The sequence below is a fragment of the Papaver somniferum genome, unplaced genomic scaffold, assembly GCF_003573695.1.
Source record: "Papaver somniferum cultivar HN1 unplaced genomic scaffold, ASM357369v1 unplaced-scaffold_125, whole genome shotgun sequence".
Classification (NCBI taxonomy): Eukaryota; Viridiplantae; Streptophyta; class Magnoliopsida; order Ranunculales; family Papaveraceae; genus Papaver; species Papaver somniferum.
In genome coordinates this window covers 9,135,880-9,147,760 of record NW_020621603.1, presented here as the reverse complement: position 1 = coordinate 9,147,760, position 11,881 = coordinate 9,135,880, and positions in this window count along the sequence as shown.

Here is an 11,881-nt window from a genome sequence, read left to right as displayed (position 1 = left end):
TTCTTCAAGAGTAAATTTATGACTAGGAATTTCCATTTTGATTTAAAGAAATGTTAACCATGAGACACATATATATATAACATTTAGGTTTGTAACGGATATAAAAATAGCCGTTTTTTGGATTCTTTGGCGGCAAACACAAATCCTTATGAGGAATGTACGAATATCTAGCACAAGGCTTTTTAGGCGTCTTTCTAGGTCTCTTTACCACTATGTCTACTTGTTCCTCTTCTTCTTCCTCTTCATCCGAGCCCTCCCCTGATTCATCATCATCCTCATCTCCATCCTTTCTCCGCCTTCCTCATTATCGCCACCCTCATCATCGCCACCCTCATTTCCTCCTCCTTGAGCTAGTTCATCTTCTCCACCTTTATTATGTTCTTGACTGCTCATCTCTTCCACGATCTCTTCGTTAACTTGTTGGATTACGTTGTCAACATTATCTCTATTGACACCATCTTGGATGACAACACCCGGTAATGACCCACCTCCATACTTAGCATTTTTGGTTCCACGCTTATCGACACCTAAGTGTTTTGGGCCTCTAGGCGTGGGAGTTCTCAAATCTTCCGGTGATAGTTGGTTAGATTTCTTACCTTTGCCACTAAACAAAAAAACAAAAGAAATAAGGAATAATTCACGAAAAAAAACAACTCAAGAAAAAAAAAATCGTGTTCCAGGGTAGAGTTCGGTTACTCAATTATTTTTTCGAGAAAACCGAACTCCACATATATATGTAAATAGACAAAAGTTCGGCTTGTCAAAGTTTTTTGCGAACAAACCGAACATATTAGAACAAGTTCAGTTATATGGGTACTAAACATATAGGGAAAAAAAGAACAGTTCAGTTACATTGCCACTATTTTTTTTTGTAATAAGGGTACAGTTCGGTTACATGGCAGTTTAAACATTTATGCGAAACAACCGAACAAAGGTGCTAGAGTTCGGTAGTGTGGGTACTAGAAATTTTGGGAAAAATCAAACAGTTCGGTTACATGGATTTTTTTCCTATTTTTGTTAACATGGCTATAGTTCGGTTACATGACAGTTCAACAATTTTTTTGCGAAACAACCGAACTCACGAATTCGGTAACCTAGTTTTCAATCCTATAAAACCGAACTGTTCTTCGTGTTCTTCGTTTCATGGAGTTCGGTTAAGAAACTAGGGCAACAATAAAAGACGCTCTAACCGAACTAAACACTGTAACTTCAATTTGAACCCTATTTTGATGATTTCTAATCAATTGAATCGATGAAAATCAAATTAAAAGAAATGGGTTTCTTGGGAAATACCTGGTCCCATGGAAGAATCAGGCTTCTTACTGCGTTTATTATACTGTATTATGGATTCACTTGGCTCTTCCACTTCTTATGAATCTCAAAATCACTTGGCTGATTTGCTAGATGTCCTAATGGGGGACCTGTTCCTGGGAGTCTTTTGATTTTCTTTCGAAGAACCATTCTTATAGTCGATTGATTAATCGACGATGAAAATTTTATGAATCGACGATTAATCGATGAAGATGACGTTGAAATAGGTAAGAAGAGAAGAACAAGAGGGAGAATAGTTTTCTCCTCAAAACTGTTTTCTTTTTTTTTTTTCCTTTTTTTTGGGTGCGGCTAAGTTTAGTTTAGGTTTTGAATTAGGTTTAGTTTAGGTTTTATTTTAGATTAAATTAGAGGAATTTATTAAGTTAGGGTTAATTTTAATTAGGGTAAGGGCCAAATTAGTAATCTCATGATTTTAGGACATCCCTTAAAATTGTAGGGTAGGTGGCCTAATAGGACCATGGTCCCCCCAAAAAAACCATGGTCCCTAAAAAATCGTTCTAAGATAACCTTATAAGAAGGCCTTACAAAAACATAATAAATAAAGGCCTAAGCCCATTAATCAGGTCATGAATCTTTTATGACAAATCCCTCTCCTTCAAATGATCCTTGTCCTCAAGGATCAGTTTTGGAAACTGAGTTCTCATAGTTTCCTTATCTTCCCAAGTAGCTGCTTCAGCTGACAAACCCTCCCACTGATAAGGACTTGTGTGACATCTTGGATGTTCTTTCTAATCATCCTGGTACCTAATACCTGCAATGGCTTAACTTTCATCTCACTTTCTTTAGTGATTGTTGGTAGTGCAGTTTGTGGCAGTAGACCATCCCCTAACTTGGGTTCCATTTGATAGACATGAAAGGTGGGATGAATCTTTGATCCAGCTGGTAGATGTAGCTTGTAAGAAACCTTGCCAATCCTCTCTATAACTTGATAATGACCAATGAACTTAGCAGATAACTTAAGGTTTCTTCCCAGTTGCACAGTGGTCTGCCTATATGATTGTAATCTCAGATAAACCCAATCACCCGCTTCAAATGACCTCTCGGACCTCTTCTTGTCAGCTTGTTGTTTAATCTTGTGTTGTGCTGCTTCTAGATCTCTCTTTAGCAACTGTCCCATGTGTTGTCTCTGTTGTATGTAGTTATCTACATCTGCACTTATACCTTGAGCTGCTGATGTGATCCCAAATTAGGGAAGGTGGGTAACCATAAAGTGCTTCAAAAGGAGTAAGCATGAGACTGGTGTGGTAGCTAATATTGTACCACCATTCAGCTAAAGGTAACCATGAAGCCGACTTACTTAGTTTGAAGCTTGTCATGCATCTGAGATAAGCCTCCACACAAGCATTCACCCTCTTAGTTTGACCATCAGTCTGAGGGTAGTAAGTCATGCTTAGATGCAAAGATATACCCAATCTTGCAAATAAAGCTTTCCAAAAGTTGCTTATGAAGACACTATTCAGTATGATACAATGCTCTTATGAAGACCATGAAGTTTAAAATGGAATCAATGAATACCTTTGCTACCGAGGCTGTTGTGTATGGATGACTCAAGGAAATAAAACGGTTGTATTTAGAGAATCTATCCACAACTACTAGAATGATCTCGTTCCCTTCAGATTTTGGTAGTCCTATGATGAAATCCATGCTGATGCGCTCCCAAGCTTGCTCTGGTACAAGAAGTGGTTGTAGTAGCCCTCCAGGAAGAGAAGTAAATCCTTTGTGTTTCTGACATACATCACACTCTTGTAAATGCTTCATAATTTGTTTATGCATTACTGTCCAGAAAAAGTAGAGCCTAGATTTTTGGTAACTGTCCTGAGTTCCAGAATGATCACCAACCATAGAAGAATGAACTAAAGCAATGATTCTCTGTCTTAAATCTCCACCTTGACCAATATATATCCTTCCTTTGAACTTCAATATCCCTTGATTGTAAGAATAGTCTCCATCTGAAGAGTCCTGAGCTAACATTTTTGGGATCAATTCTTGAGCTAGAGAATCACCTTCATAACTGTCTTGAACATAAGAGCAAGTTGGGTTGTATCACACTCAAAATACTGCATAATGGTTGATCTTCTATATGTACTATGTACAAAGTATCTGCCACTTTATTTTCAGCTCCCTTTTTATACTCGAGCCCATAGTCATATCCCAGTGCCAACCATTTTTGTTGAAGCATTGAATGTATCCTCTGTTCCATTATGTATTTTAAGCTCTGGTGATCAATATAAATGGTGAATTTGTTTCCCATTAAATAGGATCTCCACTTGGTAAAAACCATCACTACTGCCATTAACTCTTTTTCATAAGTTGACATGGCTAAATATCTTTCTCTCATTCCCTTACTGGGGAATGCTATTGGCTTATCATCATCCCGCATCAATACTGCTCCTACCCCAGTATCACAAGCATCAGTAGCCAACTAATTTGGCTTGCTGAAGTCTGGTAGCACTAGCACTGGAGTGGTGGTGACAACATTCTTGAGTTTCTCAAAAGAAATTTGAGCAGCTTCACTCCTTTCTGCAATTTGTTCTATTACTCCCTTCTGCACATAAGGAATTCTGTAAGGTCTTTGATTTGGGGGTATGGATATAATGTGGAGCTTGTTAAGAAGAATGCAATACATAGATTGTAGGTGATGCGAAGAGACGAAAGAGATATGAGTATGATGAAATAAAAAGATAAAGAATAAGAGGATTGAAAGAGTTGATAAAGTTTATAGTGTTGATTAAAAAATAATAATCAGATTATATATCTAAGCAAAAAGGCATCGCCTTTAAATAGGTTCACAAGAACCGACTAAAAGAAAAGAAAAACAAATCTATTTAAACTAAGAAAGAAAAGGCTTGAATAACAAGTAAACTAGACAAAGTTGATTACAGAATGGAATCAACTTGTCAAAGTTGCTTCATTTGTAAAGGGATTAACTTTTCATAGTTGATATTGTCTTGAAGCAAAGGATGTACTACATCAGTCCCCCCTTCTTGAAAGAAACTCGTCCACGAGTTAGCTAGTAGAAAGAATTTCATTCTCTCCATGAAACGTAAAAATTTCTTCCACATTGGAGATATTAGAGATTTCCAATATGATGGAAGATCAATAACATAAGCATTATCACTGATTTTCTTTAGTATCTTGAACGGTCTGTTTTTCTTCATCTTTGTCTTGTTGTAAGTTCTAGTAGGAAATCGTTCTTTCCTGAGATGAATCAAAATTAATTTTACTTCACTAAAAGTATTAAGTCTTCTATGTTGATTTGCATCTTCCTTGTACTTGTTGTTGGAATCTGTAAGTTTTGCTTTAACTTCTTGATGAATCTGTGAAGCTTTCTCAACCATAGTATCAGCTCTTGCATTTGAATGTCGCAGCTTTGGAAGAACTACCAAATCCAAAATATGGTTAGGAACCTTATAATAAACAATCTCAAAAGGTGTCTTGCATGTAGACCTATTAACCGAGGTGCTAAAATAAAACTCCATATGAGAAAGGAGAGTGTCACATTGTTTTTCTTTGCCTCCAATAATCTTAGCTCGAACCAGATTACCTAAAGAACGATTGACTACTTCAGTTTGTCCATCTGTTTGGGGATGAGCAGTTGTACTATACTGAAGTTTAGTTCCCAAATGCATCCATAAATATTTCCAGAAATAGCTCAAAAATTTAGTGTCTATATTAGACGTAATAGTCTTGGGAATTCCATGCAAACGAACTACTTCTTTGAAAAATAAGTAAGCAATATTTGAAGCATCTGTTGTTTTCTTGCACACTATGAAGTGAGCCATCTTTGAATAACGATCCACCACTACCATAATAGAATCATTCCCCTTAGAAGTACGTGGTAATCCAAGCAAAAAATCCAAGCTAATATCAACCCATGATCTGGAATTGGAAGTGGAGTATACAAGCTCGTGTTTTGAATAGTTCCCTTAGACTGCTGACAAACCATGCACTTTTGTATGTACTTCTGAACATATCGTTTAAGTGAAGGCCAGAAATAACGTTCTTCAACCAAAGTAATGGTTTTATCACGTCCAAAATGTCCACCGAGACCACTGCCATGCAATTCTAGGATCAAATGAAGTCGCAAAGAACATTGTGGTATACATAAAAGATTTCCTTCAAAAAGAAAACCATCTTGAATGAGAAAATTATCAACACTGCCTGTTGAAGAACTACATCCCAGAGATTCTGAAAATCTTTGTCTTCACTATAAAAGTCTTTTAGGAAATAAAAATCCAAACTTTCATGTTTGAGAGTGACAAGAATATGAGCTCTCCTACCCAAAGCATTAACTACCTGATCTAGTTTTCCACTCTTATGTCTTATAGAGAATGTATACTGATTGATAGTAGATAACCACCTATCATGCATTCTATTAACTTTAGCTGAAGTTTTCAAAAATTTAAGAGCTTGATTATCAGTGTTTACTATGAACTCACTATGAATAAGATAATGATGCTATTTTTTTAATGCTTGAACAAGTGCTGCCAATTCCAGTTCATAAGTAGACCATTTCTTCCTTGTATCAGAATTTTTCTCACTGTAATAAGCAACTGGATGATCTTCTTGAGACAATAAAACTACTATACCAACAATAGAAGTATCACAATGTATTTCAAATGACTTGTCAAAATTTGGCATAGTAAGAACAGGAGCACTACACAAATTTTCTTTGAGTAAATTGAAGCTCTTATCTACTTCTTTTGTCTATTCAAAAGTATCACGCTTCAAACAATCGTAAGACCAACTGCAATAGTACTGAATTCTTGACAAACCTCCTATAAAAAGAAGCTAACCCATGAAAGCATCGCACATCACGAACAGAAGTAGGAGTAGTCCAATCAACAATTGCTTTAACCTTTGAATCATCTACATAAATACCATTACTTGAAACTACATAACCTAGGAATATCACTTTATTAGTAAGGAAAGTGCTTTTCTTTAAGTTCACATATAACACATTCTCTTGTAATGCAGAAAAGACTTGAGATATATGTTCAAGATGTTCTTCTTAATTGCGACTGTAGGTTAAAATATCATCAAAGTATACGATAACAAGTTTTCCAAGAAAAGGTTGCAACACTTGATTCATAAGACGCCTAAACGTGCTAGGAGCGTTGGACAATCCAAACGTAATCACAAGCCATTCATATAATCCTTCACGAGTTTTAAATGAAGTATTCCATTCATCACCTATACGAATGCGTATTTGATGATAACCACTACGTAGATCAAGTTTCGTAAACACTTTAGCACCAGAAAGCATATAAATCATATCATCTAGTCTAGGTATTGGAAATCGGTAAGGTATAGTTATTCTGATCAATGCCCTACAATCTGTACACATACAATGGCTACCATCTTTCTTGTCTACTAAAAAGGCTGGGCTAGCACAAGGACTTTTGCTTAACCTAATCAGTCCTTTTTGTAACAAATCATCAACTTAACCTTGTAAAATCTCACGCTCTTTAGGACTTAATCTGTAGTGAGCTTGATTAGGAAGAGATGTTCTTGGTATAAAATTTATTTGATGTTGTAAATCCCTTAATGGAGTTAAGGTATTAGGTAATTCATCAGGAAATAATTCACCAAAAGAAGATAATAAATTTTGTACCTTATAAGGAATCTCCACCATAGGCTTAGTAGAATCATGAGAACTCAGAGTATGAGTTTGTTGTAAAGAACGAGTAATGGAAGCAACTAGAGCAGTTGTCTTCGGTTCATAATGTTCTCTTGTTGAAGTAGAAGACTGTAACGAACATAATACCTTAGTAAAACCATCGTGAATAATGAAAGTGTATGTGTTAAAGCACTCCCCGGTCGAATTCGCATGCGTTGCTATCTCAAGAATGTTTATCAATATTACTGATCAAAACTATATGTATTGATTTCTAGTTTACTTATGACTAAGTCTCGGTCTAGGATAATTAAGTATAGTTGAGCTCCAGACTCCATGGCGATCATCTTATGAAGACGAAGAACTACTCGAGGAACAAGTGGAACTTCATCCGACTAAAAGGTATGTGGAGACTTGAACTTATCTGTCACTCAAAAGTCTACTCTATCTCCTAATCTTGAGACAATAGTCGTATAAGTATGATAGTTTTCATACATACACATTTGCTATTTCGAGCCGAGTATACTCGCCTATCTTTTTCTCGAAATATGTGTTGGTAAGCTTTTGCTTTAACCATTTTCATATTTACCCGTGATAAAAGTCATGATGACGTTTCAATCTTGAAAATATCTTTGATGACGATAGTCATGAATAACGATTGTTATAACATTATAGAAGAATATTTCAATGATTGAAATGTAGAGTTGATATTACCAACTATGGATATAAGCATATATAGTGTGTTCGCATATTAGTGTGTAAATCCATGTGCCGGAAACCAAGTGTGTGCATATGTGTGCATACGGTATTGGTGAAAGAGACAGGTTGAGTACGCGTACTCGTATGCGTACCAGCGGAAGTTTTCATACCGAAAATTTCTGCTGAGTTTGTAGTTTGCAAACTAGTAAACCAGTCACCTTAGGTACGCATACCCGTATGCGTACCCACGGAAGTTTTCGAACCGAAAATTTCTGCTGGGTTTATAAACTCAAATCCGGTAGCTAAGATACGCATACCCGTACGCATACCCAAGATGGTTATTTTTCAAATTGGTAGTTCATGAACTTAAAAAAATAAATTATAAGGAATGCGATCTTTGCAAATCGTGGGTATATTGTTCATGAATTGATTCAAACGGATCAATCCGATTTTGTTTCGATTGTGTCTATGAATAAAGACTTAAGCAATTGAACAACTCTTCAACTAGTTCTTATGAGTCATTTGAACTAGTTATGAGAAAGATAAATACGGTTAATATGAAAGTGTTCATATGGCTAACCATTGGTTAATTATTTGTTAACCAACCAAGTGTACACGTTTAGGTACGGTTACTCAAACCTAAATGAATACATTTTATTTATGTGTGACAAGCTAAGTTTCGATATAACGGTTGAAAGATATTAGCTTGGATGAATCAGGTTTTTCATCTAACGGTGAATATTGAATGTTTTGTGACCAAGGTAACTTGGACTGCAAACCCTGATTTGAAAACTATATAAAGGAGACATGTAGGAACTGGAAAAACTAATCCCCACACCTCCTGTATGATACTAGTTGGTTTTTCTAGAGTCGATTCTCCTTTAACTTTAGGTTTCTTCTCGAGACCCTGTAGGTTAACGACTGAAAGACTTTATTGGGATTGTGAAGCCAGACGAAACTACTTCGCTTGTAGTTGAGCGATCTGATCTTGCCATTTTCTATTGTACGAGTTCAATTGAATAATTGACTTGAGATTATATCTCCGATAAGGCAAGAGAAAAATAAATCACAAACATCTTCGTCTCTTCGTTTGTGATTCCGCAATATCTAGTTTCGCTACCATACGATTTAGATTATTTTGAGGTGATTGATAATACTAGGTTGTTCTTCAGGAATATAAGTCCGGGATATCAATTAGTTCTTGTTCACCCTTATTTATCAAAATACGGAACAAAACTCATAGGTTTATGGTACGTATTGATCTCTGTACCTTGGTGACTATTATTATAGAGGCGGAACTCGGAATAATAATAAACGAAAACTAGAAAACAGAACACACTAGAAACCAGATTCGTAGAAATATATCTTCTCTAGATTATGAACAAGAAAACTATTACATTTCTATCTTTGTTACGCTCACAATCTCTCTAAACAGTAAATAATATTTAACTGTTTTGCTAAGCTTGCTTTTACAATAATTAATTGCCTCACAAACTTATCTCTAGGTGATTTGTCTCACAAACCTCCCTATCTGATATAGGTGTGTCTGTATCACAAACCACACTCTAGATCTAAGTGTGTTTGTATCACAAACCACACTCCAGATATATTTATCTATGAGCTAAACATCTCTATTTATAGCTTTAGCGGTTTCCCAAACCTTCTAGGAATCTATTTCCTTTTCTAAGAATAATTCCTTTTCTAGGTATATTTCCCTTTCTAGGGTTATTACCTTGTTTAGGAAGTATTTCCTTATCTTGGCATACTTCCTCACTTTGGTTTGGTTTCCCAAACCTCCTAGGAATTTAATTTCCTTTTATAGGAATACTGCCTTAAATCAGTAATTCCTCATAAATTACAATTTTATCCTCAATCCATCTTGAGGATCACTAGTTCCCGGAGAGAGAAAGATACACATGTATCATGCGCCCCCTCAAGAACTTGAACTCCCGTGAAAGTTATATTTGGAGGTTACGAAACCCGAGAGTTCCTTTCACCCTGTTGAACCATCTATCTTTGTTGGAAACTTGACCTCGACGTCTAATTTGGAAAGCGTCCATATACCCTCCTCTTGTCTTAGTCATTCTTCGCTCCATAATGCAATCTTCTTCTATTGGTTCTTATCGATCAAACCACAAGTCTCCTACACGTGGAAAATCATCTTGTCATCCTCACCATCATCTTGTAGCGGTGGATCAAACAACTTCAAGTGTTCGGCATTAATAACCGAGAATATTCTTTTCCCATTCGATCGTTCCCTATATAACTTCAACCATATTATGGTCATCTTGTTCTTCTACTATTCGAATTTTCGAGTAACTCACCAAGTTGTTTGTAGAGAGATCTAGTGAAGACCATAAACCACAAGAATCTTGCCAAAAATAAACGAACCTTGCTCCGATACCAACTTGATACGTATGATCTCTGTACCTTGGTGACTATTATTATAGAGGCGAAATTCAGAATAATAATAGACGAAAACTAGAAAACACAACACACTAGAAACCAGATTCGAAGAAATATATCTTCTCTAGATTATGAACAATAAAACTATTACAATTCTCTCTTTGTTACGCTCACAATCTCTCTAAACAGTAAATAATATTTAACTGTTTTGCTAAGCTTACTTTTACAATAATTAATTACCTCACAAACTTATCTCTAGGTGATTTGTCTCACAAACCTCCCTCTCTGATCTAGGTGTGTCTGTATCACAAACCACACTCTAGATCTAAGTGTGTTTGTATCACAAACCACACTCCAGATATCTTTAGCTATGAGCTAAATATCTCTATTTATAGCTTTAGCGGTTTCCCAAACCTTCTAGGAATCTATTTTCTTTTCTAAGAATAATTCCTTTTCTAGGTATATTTACCTTTCTAGGGTTATTACCTTGTTTAGGAAGTATTTCCTTATATTGGCACACTTCCTCACTTTTGTTTGGTTTCCCAGACCTCCTAGGAATTTAATTTCCTTCTATAGGAATACTGCCTTAAATCAGTAATTCCTCATAAATTACAATTTTATCCTCAATCCATCTTGAGGATCACTAGTTCCCGGAGAGAGAAAGATATACATGTATCATGCGCCCCGCCTCAAGAACTTGAACTCCCGTGAAAGTTATATTTGGAGGTTAGGAAACCTGAGAGTTCCTTTCACCCTGCCGAACCATCTATCTTTGTTGTAAACTTGACCTCGACGTCTAATTTGGAAAGCGTCCATATATCCTCCTCTTGTCTTAGTTACTCTTCGCTCCATAATGAAATCTTCTTCGATTGGTTCTTCTCTATCAAACCACAAGTCTCCTACACGTGGAAAAATCATCTTGTCATCCTCACCATCATCTTGTAGAGGTGGATCAAACAACTTTAAGTGTTCGACATTAATAACCGAGAACATTCTTTTCCCATTCGATCGTTCCCTATCTAACTTCAACCATATTATGGTCATTTTGTTCTTCTACTATTCCAATTTTCGAGTAACTCACCAAGTTGTTTGTAGAGAGATCTAGTGAAGATCATAAACCACAAAAATCTTGCCAAAAGGAAACGAACCTTGCTCTGATACCAACTTGATATGTATGATCTCTGTACCTTGGTGACTATTATTAAAGAGGTGAAATTCAGAATAATAATACACGAAAACTAGAAAACAGAACACACTAGAAACCAGATTCGAAGAAATATATCTTCTCTAGATTATGAACTAGAAAACTATTACAATTCTCTCTTTGTTACGCTCACAATCTCTCTAAACAGTAAATAGTATTTAACTGTTTTGCTAAGATTTCTTTTACAATAATTAATTGCCTCACAAACTTATCTCTAGGTGATTTGTCTCACAAACCTCCCTCTCTGATCTAGGTGTGTCTGTATCACAAACTACACTCTAGATCTAAGTGTGTTTTTATCACAAACCACACTCCAGATATCTTTAGCTATGAGCTGAACATCTCTATTTATAGCTTTAGCGGTTTCCCAAACCTTCTAGGAATCTATTTCCTTTTCTAAGAATAATTCCTTTTCTAGGTATTGGACGTATAACACCTAGAAAATATGAATCATAAGATTCATGCGCATGCAAGTAATTTTGCTCTTCATCCTCTAAGACGTCATCCTCTTGAGTGTCCTCTTGAGTTTCATTAATATAAGCATGAAACTTACGGCAGTCACCTGAAGTATGACCAGTTTGATTGCATTTATTACACTTTTCCCTCTAAACTTTGAATAAGGA